Source organism: Nothoprocta perdicaria, unplaced genomic scaffold, assembly GCF_003342845.1.
Source record: "Nothoprocta perdicaria isolate Ctin4 unplaced genomic scaffold, notPer1 scaffold_284, whole genome shotgun sequence".
NCBI lineage: Eukaryota > Metazoa > Chordata > Aves > Tinamiformes > Tinamidae > Nothoprocta > Nothoprocta perdicaria.
This window is the reverse complement of record NW_020455515.1, coordinates 211,213-226,321: the sequence shown is the minus strand read 5'-3', so window position 1 is coordinate 226,321 and position 15,109 is coordinate 211,213.

Here is a 15,109-nt window from a genome sequence, read left to right as displayed (position 1 = left end):
AGAAAGAAAGAAAGAAAGAAAGAAAGAAAGAAAGAAAGAAAGAAAGAAAGAAAGAAAAGCCTCCCAAAGATAGTGAAAGGACATCCTGAACTGATAGTTGCTATAACATTGCTGAAAGAAAACAGATATTCTCTGTGTTTAAATAAATAAATAAATAAATAAAGGCTATTAAAATTAGATTCTAGTCACAGGCTAAGTAGCTCTTTCTTTGTGAGACCTGGGAGAGTAAGGATGACACTTTTACAATGAAGCTACATGTGCCTGAGCCCAAGTCACCTGCAAGGTGCTGTGTTCGTTAGCAATGCATTTTCTTGTGCATTTCASATTATCCACACTGGGAGCAGAGAGCAAGCCATGTTTTTTCTCTTTCCTAGACAAATTTAGCGTTTGCTGCTCCAAGGGTGGATATGCCCCAACAGGCCAAGATAAACGCTTGCTTTTTCTTTTTTTCTTTCTTCTTTTTTTCTTTTAATCTCTAGGCTATTTAATGTGAGCAAAAAAGGTACTACAGTCACGAGGAAGGTGCTAGTCAGCCGACAAGTCGGTGCCTTCAGACTCTGAAGGATGAACGCTGGCAAAACCAGGCCMTGTGGCCTGGGCTGCAGACCTCTGAGCACCTAGAGGGAGAGAAGGATGGTTGGATCCCCACGCATTCCCTTTGCAGTTGTCCTTGTGAATCCCAGGCACTCTTGGCACAGGACATGGACACCAAGGAGGCCAGCGTGAACACCCGCTTTGCACCATTGCCTTTACATGTGCRCCAAGCAGAGACGTTTGTTGCTCAGCTGGGGGCACATTTAATTGCTGACTATTCTGCAGATGTCTCACAAGCTGTGTAGATAAAGGCTTTTGAGCTGCTGGCTTGTAACAGTACATCTTCTCTTAAAGTGAAGATTCTTACCTTTATTGATGGGTGAAGGATTTTTCAGGACCGAAATCCTGTACTGCTCCTACGGAATATTTTAGCACATTGAAATCCCCTGCCTTGTGAGGCAGAAGCTAAACCCTGACACCTCTTCCATGGGATAAGAATGGTCTCTGTTATGGTAGGAAAGGTGTTTTCACATGGCACGATGTTGAGGAAGGTTCATCATAGCTTCTTTAAAGCCAGCAGCATGACCTAGCAGGCTCCAGCTAGATGCTCGAGCAGCTGCTGCTTGTTTATCTACTCAGTGCTAGATAAGAGGTACAAGAGGCCATGAGGATGCCCAGGGGAGCCTGCAACCCGTGGGCTGTTGCACAGGGCATCACTAGTACGAGGGGTCCAGCACAGGTCCCATTCGCGGTATTGCTGGGAGGCAACAGCACAGGGCAAGACCCATGGACACCAAGCTCTCTGSGGAGTAGACTGTCCTGCCTATCTCTACCTTGTCGCCTATGCTTAAGGAAGCATATTAACTTATCTGATTTCRTATTTTCTTCCAAATCCCTTTCAATTTTTGAAAATAATCAGATTTAAAACCTGATTTTTTATGGTATGTATGATGTTCATTCTGGCTTGTATCACACTAAGAAACTTCCATCCTAGTAACTTAGGTGTCTGACAATTTGTCAGGGAGATAGCCATAAGTTAGGCAGAAAACTGGACTCCATTAAAAAAACATAAAAGCTGGGAGGAGGCAACTTGATGTGGCATGGCTCCTAGCAATGAGGAAGCATGAGTGCATACTGAAGCTTAGAAATAGAAAGTGATGTCCTCATAAAAATATGGCTCTAGGCTGGTGTGCCACTAGAAATTTTTCTGTCAGTTTAGAATATTTAGCTCTAAGGGATCTCTACTTTCAAATGGATCTTTTGATGCAAAATAGGCTGCACAGGCTGAGATAGTGTTGAAGCAGGGAGAGCAGCATTTGCTCCCAGTTATGCTCAGTAAACTGAAGATTTTTAGATAGACTTTTTGATCACCAAGTGTTGAGTGGGCAGGTGGGTTACCTCGCTGGCGTGTTAGCTCTCCGGGCCTTTTTAACTGGAAGCCGTTACTGATGTCTGGGCAGCTAAATAACACTGAGAGCTTCAACACTGCTGGTTATCAGGGGAACCTCTTTAGCCTAATTTGAAAGCTCAGAGCTGCAGGCAACTGAATTTTTTTTTTGGTTACAGGCTCTTTTGTGTGATGTTCCAAWGCAGTATATCCAATCAATGATGCGATATCACGCACACTACCATCATGTGGGTATTTATTCCCCCTGTGTTTTGTATTTGACTTGTTAAACTGCAAGAAGAGTTTGGGGAACAAACAGAAAAATAAAAGAGAAAAAGAAAAAAGAAAAAAGCTCCTCAGCTCCTCTGCTACAGATATTTAAAACTAGCAAATACACAAGCCTCAGTGCTTCATGAGAAATGAAAGGAGTGGAAAGTGAATATATATACATATGTATACACATGAACAAAACATGAGCCACAGTCATGGCAATCTGGGCTCCAATGTGCCAAACAAAAGGGGTTATTCCTCCGAGCAATCCTTGTGCTGTGAAATTTAGGACACAACAAGGCTGGTTTATGATCACATTGTAGATTCCACTATGAAAATCTACAGTAGCAGTACAGTGTGCTCCACCGGAAGATTAGAGCAGGCTGCTCTGTGCTTTGTTTTCTTGTTTTGTTTTGTTCTTTTCCAATATTGCATCTTCCAAAAGACTCAAGGTTGAGGATAGTCTGGATGGAGGGAGGAGGGCAAAGCTAATCATGATGATCCTTGTTCTTCCTTTTATCCCTCCTTCCTCTTCTCCCYTTTGCCACCTCCTTGTAACCTGAGCTCATCTAGGGGGATTGCAAGAGTTCTAGGGCTTCTCTACAGGCTTATTTTTTAAAACACAAATAAAGCTGGCCAAATCTTCAGATGGAATTCATGAGCCCAGGGCATTTCATCTACAGTGTACCTCTATAAGTAGTGGCAAATTGATTTTACTTATTAGGGTGTCCAAAACAACAATAAGAGCTAGATATCTGCTGAAGAATTTGTTTGCAGAAGATGCCTGTTGACTCCTGAGTTTTTGGGCCRGAACAGTAGTATAGCAATTCCATAATTTTTTGGTGCATTTTATTTAATTTGCTGTGAACTACCACATCCAGTGTAGAGCTAACATCACAAAAGATGGCTCAGGACTAAGGATTCAAGCAGGATGTGACTATGAGATGATGAATCTTTGGACTAGAGGTTCCAGCTCAGTTCAAGCTGATGCTTACGGTCATCCCATGTGCTTGGGTTCATGTGATGTGAGTCCCAGTCTAGTTTCCCTTTCTGCTCTGTCCTGAAGCGAGGCCATTAGCCTGCATTTGTGCTGCTGCAGTCCCTGGTTGGGGAGATAACTGTAACACTGGGAGATCAGCCCTGTCATTTCCCATGGTCGGCCATGAATGAGAACTCATATCYGAGCCCTAATAATGGCGATAACGAGGCAAAAGGGGAATGAAAGCAGCAGCACGCACCTCAAAGGGGCAATCATGCACACTGAGCTGTTTTCTCATACGATGAGAAGAATCCCTTCTTTTTTGGCTTGCTCTTGCCTGTGCTGACAGACAGCTGATGGTGCTGATAACCTTGTGCTGTCACTGACATTAGCCAGACAGGAGGATATTCCATCCTGCAGGGCTGTCTGTATCCTGCACTCACCATTACCCTGGGGCATCTTCCAGGTAGCTAGCTCCTACTTTCATTTTTGTCGTCCTAACAAATAAATTCATCTTACCATCGTTTATACATTTCCACGGAAACAAAGTGTCTGCAGACAAACACTGGCCCCGAGTGCAGCTGATGCTGCTGTCCTTTTCACTTTGCTAGCTCTCTGCCATGTGAGTCTTCACAGTTAGTTCATTTTAGGTTATTTTATTGATTCCTGGAAGATGTCACCAGTAAAGCTGTGACAGTGAAGGAGTGAAGAACAAAGCAACACTTCCACATTCACACTGTGTATATTAGCCTCATTTACAAGTGAAATACTATCCAAAATTAAAAGCATTGTCAACTTAGTAAACCTCTGACGAAGTCAGGCATACTATAAATGTACATAATCAGAGAGACCTCTCCCAGTGTTGTTTCACAGAGCCTGCCAAGCAATATTGAACAGATTAATTCCAAAAAAGCAAATGTTCCTTTCTAACATCTGCCTTTCTTACTCTGTGTATCCACAAGGCTCAGATGCATTTTCCCTCTTTTCAGCTGGTCTAAAGGGACACATGTCCCTTTTTCAAAGGAATTAAGTATAAGATGGTAGCACCCACCCCTGTTGAAGGTAATACGCTAAGGCTTTAAATCTGCAAAATCCAATATGGCAGTGGTAGTTCCCAAKGGACTATTTTACCTACTCCCATCTTATTTTGCCAGATGAATTATGTTTGGTTTGATTTACCAAAACCTCGTGATCCAACATTCTTGGACCACCAGCATCCCCACAAGCAAGGGTTTACTCTTTCACTGCTATTTATTTTCACTTTATGCTGGGGGAGCATAATATGTATTTCTGTCAAGTCATATGGTGGAAAGTATGCCTAAATGAATACTCATCCTAACAGTAATGTAAGAAATAGCTCATTTTTCCAAATGGCAAGATTTAACTGCTGGCTTAATCTAGTGTAATAAAATTACAGAGGCTTTAGGCCTCAGTTCATCAAAGCATTTAAACATGTGCTTAAGTATCATTGCAGTTAATGAGACTTAAGTCTATGCCAAAGTGTTCAGCTAGTTCAGTGACTTAATATAGGAATTGAGGAATAAATGTTCACTGATTAAACACACTACTGCATAATTTGATTTCATAAAATAATATCTGAATAAAAACTTACAAGTGTAAATGTGAGGGTGCAAGAGAACTAGCAAGCTGAAAGGCAAAATAAAACAYTTAAAACTGATGAATAGATTGGTAGCTATTCAAGATCATCCTCTCACCGGAGGAACTGATTGGCATACTTCTGCACAAAGCATCACTACCAAAAGTGCTCAGATTCTGTCTCATGCAGCAGAATTCAGCAAGTCATATAGTCTCAGAAAGCATCCTTTTAGAAGGTGAGATGAAGGTGAAAATTGTTTAAGAAAAGGGTCCCTCTCATGCCTAGAATTGCCAGGTCATAGAGGGGTAGCTGCAAACCTTTGGAAACATCCCGACACTGAGCGGGTCGTTGTGCATGGCACAGGACTTGCTGGGAGTCTCTGATCCAAACTGGCAGTTTCAAAATATGGARTTTACATCCCACAATTCCTTCACAATCTGTTCAGTTCTTTCTTAGGGTTTTTTTTTAATTTTTTTTAATAAATCATTTTTTGGAAACTCATTCAAAGAAAACCACTTTGAATAAAACACAGACATAATAACTCAACATGGGTAGGATAGCTCTTCATTTAAAGCTTGGAAATGCAGAAGTAAGGGTTTTGTGTACAATTTTAAACCTGTCCCCTCTCTCCCATATATAGATGTATTTATACACACATACACAGCTATTAATTCAGTAGTACTATTCTGATAATGGATTTCCCATAAAGGCAAACAATATTTAAAACCTGAACAATATATAACAGAGCATGTTTGCCACTTGTACTTAAAGTTGCAACTGCAACCTCAGATCTGTGATATGATCTATACAGTGAAATTAAATTTCAGTGTAAAATAGAAATGAGAAGTGTAATCCTGGCATATCGGAAATCTGTAGATATTTTGCCATTGACAAGGTGCACAGGTTGAGTAATCACGATTTTTTTTTTTTTTTACCAAAGAGTAATCTTTGGTCATACAAAGTAAGTGCATTAAGTAAGTCCTCACAAAGCTCTCTAAGAAGGTAGCATGTGTTATATACACCCATCTATTTATATAATAGATGTATACATCTTATATAATAAGGATCTATATAATAAGATGCTTATTCCCAGAAAAGCTATGATTAAAAAAACCCAAAGCATTCATTATGGGGAAGTTTGCAGGTTAAACTTCCAGTTAGTACAGATTTGCAACTAAACAAATTAAGATTGAAAGCTTTAAAACACATATTTAAAGTTTCTACTTTTGTGATTTTACAGCATCATTTTGCACTGAAAGCTGGCAAGTGTGCAAGTTGCTTTCACAAATATAAGTCATCTTCATCAATATAGGATAGTTGAAATGATTTATTTGGGTTTTCTTCCAGCTTTTGACAAGATCCCTTACTGCAAAAAAAATGTAAAAGCTGTACAGTGAGAAAGAAGTGTTGTTCTGTGTTGCATAAACTGAACTGGGAGTCAGGAAATCCTGAGTTCTCATTGTATTTCCTTTGATCTATATGCCCTGTTCATAATATGCCTGACACTTATTCCTCCTGTGGCTTTGGGCAAGTCATATAATCTCTCTGCCTCRTTTTCCTATCCGGAGGGGTATTGCATGGATTAGTTAGCTGATGTTTGTAAAGCAGCTGAAAGAGTAGTATTGACCCAGTTCTCTCAGGGAAGCAGGGACACTCAACTTCTTGGGGAGTCATGACCAATAAATTCTAAGGCACTTTACAGAAAATAAATTACCAAAAGAATAGTGATCCAAGCCTTGACACTACTATAACTGTTTTAGTTYAACTCATTCCTGCAAACTCCCCCTTTGCACAGATGTCAAGAAGTCATGATCTTCCTGAGGTGGTTGGCCTCTTCCAGGATTTGGACTTTAACTGGTAGTAGGAAAGGAGGGAGAAAGAAATAGTTCAAAAGGGGATGCTGGAGCTGCCCTCAGCAAATGCTTGCATTAATGAGCTGGCAGATGAAAAAAACAGGGAATGAATGACACTTGCTGATGGTGCTCATTGTCCCATGCTGTTGAAGAGGACTGTGCAAAGCATGAGATGATTTCAAATGCCTAGATGTATCCTGTACGTTGGGATGACTACAAGTACAAATTAACAGATATTGGCAATATCCTTTCTGTAACTTCATTAATTTTTGATTGATTGGATTTAAGTTTGGATGGAATTCACTACACAGTCACAACTTGTCTGTTTCCAAGCCCATTTGTATAGGCACATGGAGAACTAACTGGGAGAGGATTGCTCCTGTGTTAGGTGTCAGTGTGCTTGGCTTAGTTTGATTCCTGACCACTGAGTCAGAGAAAGCAAATAGAGATCACCCTTTTTTCAAAACAGAGACAGAAATCAAGAAAGACAATAACACGGGCACGCTAGTGCTAAGTGGCAGCAAATCCCCAGGCAATGGGAAGGAATATTTCCTCTCTCTTTGTGATGTTTCCAGAATGTTTTGGATATTGCTTTTCACACTGCTGGCTGACACCACAGTGACAGGAAGGATGTGATTACATTAGCAAAACTCTGCTTTTCTACTGGGGAAGACAAGTGCAGGGGCAGAAGGAGACGGAAGTTTGGCCAAGTGTGGGGTAGTTATTGAGGGGAGAAGACAGACAATCACTTTGCCTGTTGCTTTCTTTGCACCAGGATCTATGTCAGCTGCATCAAGTCATTGACTCTTTGCCAGCACTGTTTGCTGCAATATCTGCTGGGGGAGCACTGCTCAWATACATGTGGCCTTGGCAGCATAGTGCTCTAGCTTATGCGCCCTTGCGAAACGCCTATGTCATGTCACCTTCTCCGGACAGCCTTTGGATTTATGCACGGTGAGCATCACGTCCTTGCTCTTCTAGGGGCTCCCCTTCAGTATGCATTTTCCTTGGCTCAGTCACTCACAAGGAGATTGAAAATTGAAGAGAAAAACAACAGCAACAGCAAAAGCAGGCCAGCAGGAAATAGGCTGACAAGGTAGGACTTCTCTSGACATCTGTCTCATGGTGGTGGGACTGAGAAGGGTTGCCTGAAGGTTAATGCGGGAGTATTGCCCTTACATGAACTAGCACAGCAATTTTCAGTGACTGTGGCATGAGAGGGAGAGTTTTTCCAGATGGGCATTTTTCCCTGGCAGAYATTTTCAACCTTTGCCTTAGGAAATAACTGTGTCTATTTTCACAGGCAGTCAACTAAAATCCTCTTTAAACTTGTGGGTCTCTTCATGTCCCCCTAGCAGCTGTGACAGGACCAGCAGGGCATGGATTAAAATATCCCTGAGCTTCTGGCGAGCCACCGCTTCAGACCAGGAAACGAACAAAGAAGAGCAGTGCTGAGGGTGCAAGGTTCGTACTGCTGCCTGCTGTCACCACCCAGAGACCTCCTGCTGCCTATTGCTGCTTAGCGGTTTGTATGAAACAAAGTATTGGACCATTATTAAAATATGAAAACTAATATACGACTGCAGCAGGGGCATACACATTATTGGGAACCCCGAATGAAGTGCACAGTAGCTTAACATTTGTGCACCATTCCTCCTTTGCACAAACTCATCTATCAAGTAGGGCCAGCCAATCTCAGCTCCTGTAATTCCTACCAGCCTGAGAAATGACAATGATGTAAAATCGGCGTGAGCTGAAAAAATGCTGCTTTTCATGAAGTGGCTAGGAGAAAAACATCATTGATTTAAAAATAGATTTCTCCAAATTATTCCAAACAGAAAAAGTACAGACGTTTTCCATAGATTTCTGTTTCTTCAGAAAGGCAGCAAAAAGATCACAGCAGCATTATTTTTTTTCAAAGCTCAGGAACTACATTGACAGCATGGGCTATTTGCTGTCATACAAAAATATAATACAAGTTTTAATACACTTTTGTTTTGGAAAGTATGTATTCCAGACTGATGCTGCTTTAGCAGGAGAGCAGTGAGTATCTCTTTCAGCTGTCTTGTTAAAAAGAGTCTGGAAAAGGAATATGGAATTCTGTTTCATTCCAGAATCTGCATATCATTMATTACAATTTTGTTTATAGGTCTGAAACCTTGAAAACAATTATTTCTGAGCAGTGGACAAAATAACAGCAGATCCAAATTTTATAAACTATCTCCTTCCTTATCCAGATCAGCTACTCAATAATCCCAGATCTAGGTATATATTCCCAGACTTGAAACTATTCAAAACAAATCTTAATACAGRTTTTACTTTTCTTTCTTTTTTTTTTCCTCTGAAATATTTCCTCAGTTGAATCACATGGTTTATTAGGTAGAACTTAATATTTTAGATAATTAATTCAATGTCTTACTGYATTATTCTAGTATCTCCCACTTCCAAAAGAATTTATATAAAAATGATATTGAGAGAAAGTGTTGAACTTCAATGTTAATTTTCCCTCTGAAGATTTCTGAAAATTGTGCCTTTAATGTTAAAAATCTAGGACAGATGGTTGCTTGTTTGTTTTGTTATTTAGCAAAATAAATAACTTTACTCATTCTCTCTATGTGTGTAGGTGTGCTCAGGGAATATGATTTATAGGTAGGAAAGTGAGAGATTCTGACACTCAAAGGATGCACAGAGATACGCTTACATAAACGTATATGGTGCCCTGAAGGTACTTCCATTGTATTTATAGGGTTTCTTGTGAACAGTTTTGGCTCCAGCAATAGAACAGTGAAGCAAAGCTAAGTGTTCCTGAACCAGGTGAACTGAGAATGAGGCAAATTACCTCCAGATACTGTGTTTTTTGGTCTAGAATGCTGAACTAAAAATTGTATTAAAAAAAGTAATAATAATATCAAAGGTTTGTTTTGCTCCTTTTAAATTTCCCCTCAACATATGCAGAGACTGGCAGACTCACACAGACACATTCTATCGTCTTTGCCTCAGTGTAGTCGTTAATTAGAATTAGTTGAGCAGTTAAATTGGAACAATCTTAGAGCAATTTATACAATCTCATGAGATACATTATCAGTTATGCCCTGGATCCTGCCTGCTTTACATCAGACCTCACAACTCTCAGACCAACTAAAGATTCTTAAATGCTCRGTCCTGTCAATATTTCACATAATTTCAGGTCCAGAAAAGCTTTCAGTGACCAGGAGGGTGCATTAATCCTTCATAGAGGAGTAGTTCCAGTATAGGGTACATCCAGTTTGAATWGCTGCACTGGTGAGCCCTGGGGTGCTGCCTGTCTTCACCGAATGCAAGAATCCTTCTTTTCCTGTCCGTCACGCAGCATCAGGACAGGCAGCCTACCCCATGCAACAAGKGTCTGAAAGCAGGAGACCAAGACAAGGTGCTGCCCATCCCTCTGCCTCACAGAAAGCCTGGTTTTGCTGTCATCAAGCAAAGAGGGGTTTTTAGAGGGGTGTCCTTCGCAGGGGTGGGATGGAAAATTGCAGGGAAGGAGGAATTAGAACCTCAGAGAAATGCAGAGAATTTTCTGGAACGCATTATAAGTGCACATACATGTAGGAGGCTCTGACTCCAGAGTTCCATTGCACCCTCCAAGACAATCTTCTAAATCCATCTTTATTTGTCTACCTAGAAGTGACCTGATTTGCTGGGGATCTTGGCATCTCCATACCATTGACGATGGAAGGACTATTGGGTGCCAATGGCTTTGCAAAGATGCCCACAGAGAAGCCCAGGAACCTGAAGGAGGTTTTCTGTGAAATTTCTATGTGGCACTTTGATTATTACCCCTACAGTCTGAAAGCTCATCCATGCCTTCACAGGGAACCCAGAAACCCTCAGGAGATCATGATACATCAACATCCRATATCTTCCTAGAGGACAGCCTTGTTCAGTCTGGGGGTTACCATACCAATGATAACACTGAAGGTGAAATGAGGCTCCTTTCTCATTGCAGCGAAACGATTTCTTCTTAAAATCCCCCAGGAGATGCCCATAGATTCAGGTTATATTCTCATGGGTGACTCGGCACCCAAGTGACCCTGGTGTTGTGATACAGAGAGAGAAGCYACCTCCTCCTACTAGGATCAGCTACCACATCCATTGCATCTGGACAGCTACAGCAGAGCTAGAACATCTGCCTGGAAAAGCCATTACTTCTTCGTTTTCTATATACCTTTGCCTAACAATATCATGACCTACAAGCACAGTAAGATACAGAAATATTTTTATTTGGCTTTTGGAATATTTTCTAAAAGTGAGAAAGCGTAAGTGCTATGGTACCTAATGACTTAGAAATAGGGCAGAATAAGTTGTGGCTGCATTAATTTATCCACCCTGCTGCAGAAGACCTGTGGTTTCTTCTCCAAATACAACTTCAAATGCTTTCTGTTTCTCTAAAAAAAGAAAAAAGAAACTTCTTTCTTTTTTTTTCTCTGGTTCTTTTTTTAAAAGAAACCAGTTGCAGAATATCTAAGGCAGCAACTGTTGCTAGTCTTTAGCTCCCCATTACTAATATTCCTGAAATTGAAATAAATGCAAAACTTATGGTAGGGCAGGAGGAAAYTTTCCAAAGAAGGTCAAGCTGACATGAGGGCCTTCCTGAGAACARCCCCTGTACTTGTTTCCAAACTGGATTACAACTAAACCAGAAATCATGCCCTTTAGAGAGTGGACACATATGATCTGCAGCCACTGAAAAACCAGCCTCTTCAAAAGCTGCCGTTTTCCAAACTGGTAACATCAACAGTGGTACAGTAAAACAAACCAACCAAACAAAAAGCTCTATGGTTTTTCAGAAGCTAATTATGAACAGGTGATGATTTGAGCAAAAATTCAGAAATCAAATATTGAGCTCAGTTTGAGCTCATTAAGATTCCTATTCGGCCTAAGTAAAATATTCATAATGCACAAACACAATGTAGTTTTATGTAAGCCTGTTTATAAAGAGATAACTCCAAGTAAAACACAGAAGAATTTAGTTTAATGCATTCTCCTTTCTATGCAAATCACCTCCAAGCAGTTAATAAAGGTAAGCACTGCTAACTTATTTAGATATATGTGACAGCTCTTATGTTTTGTATTGATCTCTTGTGGACTCTACTGATGTTAAAAATATGTCCCTAGATCAGAGTATAGTCATAAATGTAATAAATTCRGGTCTGAGTTAAGACAATTAAGGCTGTGAACATTGAAAGCTATGAGAAAGAAGGATAACCAAGGATGGAGTTTTCCCCTGTTCTCCTCAACAAGTACTATGGGAACATTCARTTATTCAAGGAAGCGCTGACTTCTTCAAAGATCTCTCCATTTTATTTTTCATTTGCATTTTTGACTATCTTATAAAGGGAAGGACAAGGCTGCAATCCCATCGTGATCTGTCAATGGGCAAATGGCCACCTCTAATTGCCACCCAAAATGCCCCATCCTCTGACAGGCTGGCACTTGCAGCTGTGCCAGTGGTGCACTAAACCACAGCATTATCGGAGGGGAGGAATTACTAATGTAGAGTCAGAATGTGAGAGATTTAAGCCCATCATTTTCTGACTCAAAGATGAAAGCTTTAGCAAGTGAGCCTTTTGGATGTAATAGGTATATTTTCTAGTTTCTTAAGAAAATATTTTTTTTAATCTAGCAGTGACATAATTTGATAAACTCACCATTGCAAGTAAAATGAAAGTACAAAGATTTTTTTTTTTTTTTTTGCAACTTTCAAAGCATGCTACATTGCTTTTCTTTCTCCACCTTTCTCTATAATTACCACTTCCAAGCTTAAAATTAAAATTTCTTCCTTGCTGATTTTTTCTTTCTATTATGCAGGTTGCTAATGAGTGCCAGGCTGCTGGCATTGCTTTATTTATTTATTAGAAAGAGAAGAGCAGTGAAGCATTTAAAACAGTCACATACAAAGAGCCACAATGTACTGTAAGAAAGGAACAAAGTTAAGTCAGGACACGGCTCCACTGAACTTTGTTGAGTGCTCATTTAGTCTGGATGGAAAACTTTTAGAAAATCCTTTATTTTATTTAATCGGCAAAGCCATAAGCATCTTTGAGTTACTCAATCAGCTTTAAGTGCTTGAAAACGACTCGATTGCTAGAGCTGCCTAATAGTGCTGAGGTTTACAATAGCGAATTCCACCCAAATCCAAGTGGGGAAGCCATAAGTGGTTGAGGGGGAGTTTTTCTTCTTTATACTACTAATTTGGGGGAAGAATATTAGAAATATAATTTGAAAATGAAACTATGTTGAGTATTTMTTGGGGCACGCAAATGTGTAATTATCAAAGTGTTTCCTTTTGAGTTCTGTCAATTGTTGTAAATTAATTAATGCATGTGTGTGTGTGTGGGGGGGGTGTTGTTTTGTGTTGTTTTGTTTTGTTTTGTTTTCCTATATTGCCAGGACAAAGCATATGAAAATGAGGTGATTCCTATGTGAGAAGTCTTATCATGTTACAATCCATTACCACTTGAAGAGAGAGGGGGRAAAAAAAAAAGTGAAATTATTTGAATGTACATTTAAGGAAGAGAAATAGTAATTCCTTAGTTTGCAGCAACTGCCTAGGAGAAAGCCAATAGATATTTTTTTCTTTCTTTCGCTAAATATGAACATATAAATGAAAAGCTAATTGTAGGTATTGAGCGGACATGTCTGGTTCTATTGAGGGACTTTATTGGGCAGTTTTGGCCTCAGAGCCTGGTCTTTTTCATAAGAAATGTCAGCAAAGTCTTTGAATTAATGGACTGTGAAGAGTTTAGAAACACACCGTTTCAGAAAAGTATACTGCAAGGATGTGACACTAATAGGAGGTGACCCATGGGTTTATGACAAAACAGCCCACCGAAACAAAAAAAAAATATATATATAGCTCTCACAGATTGTGGTCTGAAGACTGCCATATACAATGGAATGTGAGGTTAAGAACGATTGAATAAATGAAGTAAAAGATTTTTAATTTATGCAGTTAGCTAGCCCTGGTTTGTTCTCTCTCTCTCTTTTTTTTTTTTTTTTTTTTTTTTTTTTTTTTTTTTTTTTTTTTTTTTTTTTTTTTTTTTTAAGGAAAAGGGAGATGTAAACTCCCTACTGAAGTAAAGGAAATCTGTGAGGTTCCATTTTAATTGGATTTTGGAGGAAAGAAAGTTAGTAGCATTTGGGAGCAATGTCACATGAACCTCGATGGCAAATTCCTGGATTTGCTTACATGGATTTGTTTTCTTTTAATTTTGCCGTTAAAAAAAAAAAATGCAGTGAAACTCCTTCAATCTTTCTGCAATTCTGCATGGTTGAACATTTGAAATGGGTTTGTGTATCACCCCCAGGCATTGATTTAGACTTGATTGGGGCAAAGCAGACTCCATGTGCTTATTTTTATACACGTCATTTGGGAAGTTATATAGCCAAAGGAAYAGAAAATGTGTTGCTCCACTGCCARATTATCACATATCCCTCGATCAAAACGGGAGGTGATCCTAATCAACAAGTTGCGCGACCTTAGTGCAATGGCAATGTCAGGTCAGGTCGGGAAAGTGAGGAGACAGATGTAAATACAAATAAAAAGAAAGAGGGAGACAGAAAGAAAGAAAGAAACAACCAACAATCCTTATAATTATCATCATCTGCTGCTTTTCCCTCTTCTGGCAAAGAAACACTCCATCCATTTGCAGAAATCGCCCGCGGAAACGTTACATCAAAACTAATCACAACGATTAAAATCAGCTTTTCTGTGCAAGAGGAGAGTAAAAAGCAAGTTGGAGGCTGGAATGAGACTATTTTTTCCACAAAAAAAAAAAAATCCTAAAAAAAAAATACACGCGATATATAATATATATAGTTATCTATATGYACGTTTCGAAGGAGATCAATTTTATGCCCGTGCGACCAGTTAATTTAATTTAACTTTTATTTCGGAGATTGGTTCAGACTGGAGGTAGAGACATGAGCTAATTGTATCCTGATCCTTGCCTTGAGGGGTTTCAAAGCCCTGGAGCAACTATTCTCTGTATTTTGCTCCGTCTACCTTCGCCAAGCTATTGCATTTCTCTCTGGCGGAGCGAGGAGAGCAGACCGCTGCCGGGAGAGGGAAATATCGGAAGTGTGAGTTGGGGGTGGGGGGGGAAAGAGGGAGAAAAAGAAAAAGAGGGGGAAAAAAAAAGGAAAAAAAAAAGAGGGGGAAAAAGGGGGGAAAGAGGGGAAAAAAAGAGGAAAAATAAAGGAGGGAAAAAAAAATAAAGAAGGTCGAGGGACACTTTGGCGGCCCCGATGTTCCAGGTAAGCGCCGCTCGGCTCGCTCTTTGCCGCGGAGGGCACGGCGGGGGCTGCGGGCGCCACTCGCTTCCACGCATGTGCCGGGCGCTCGCAGCCCGCGCGGGGACGCGCCGCGCTCCCCCGCGCAACCCGCGCCCCCGCGCAGCGCCGCGCACCGCCCGGCGGGGGGGGATGTTCCTCTTCCTCCTCCTCCTCCT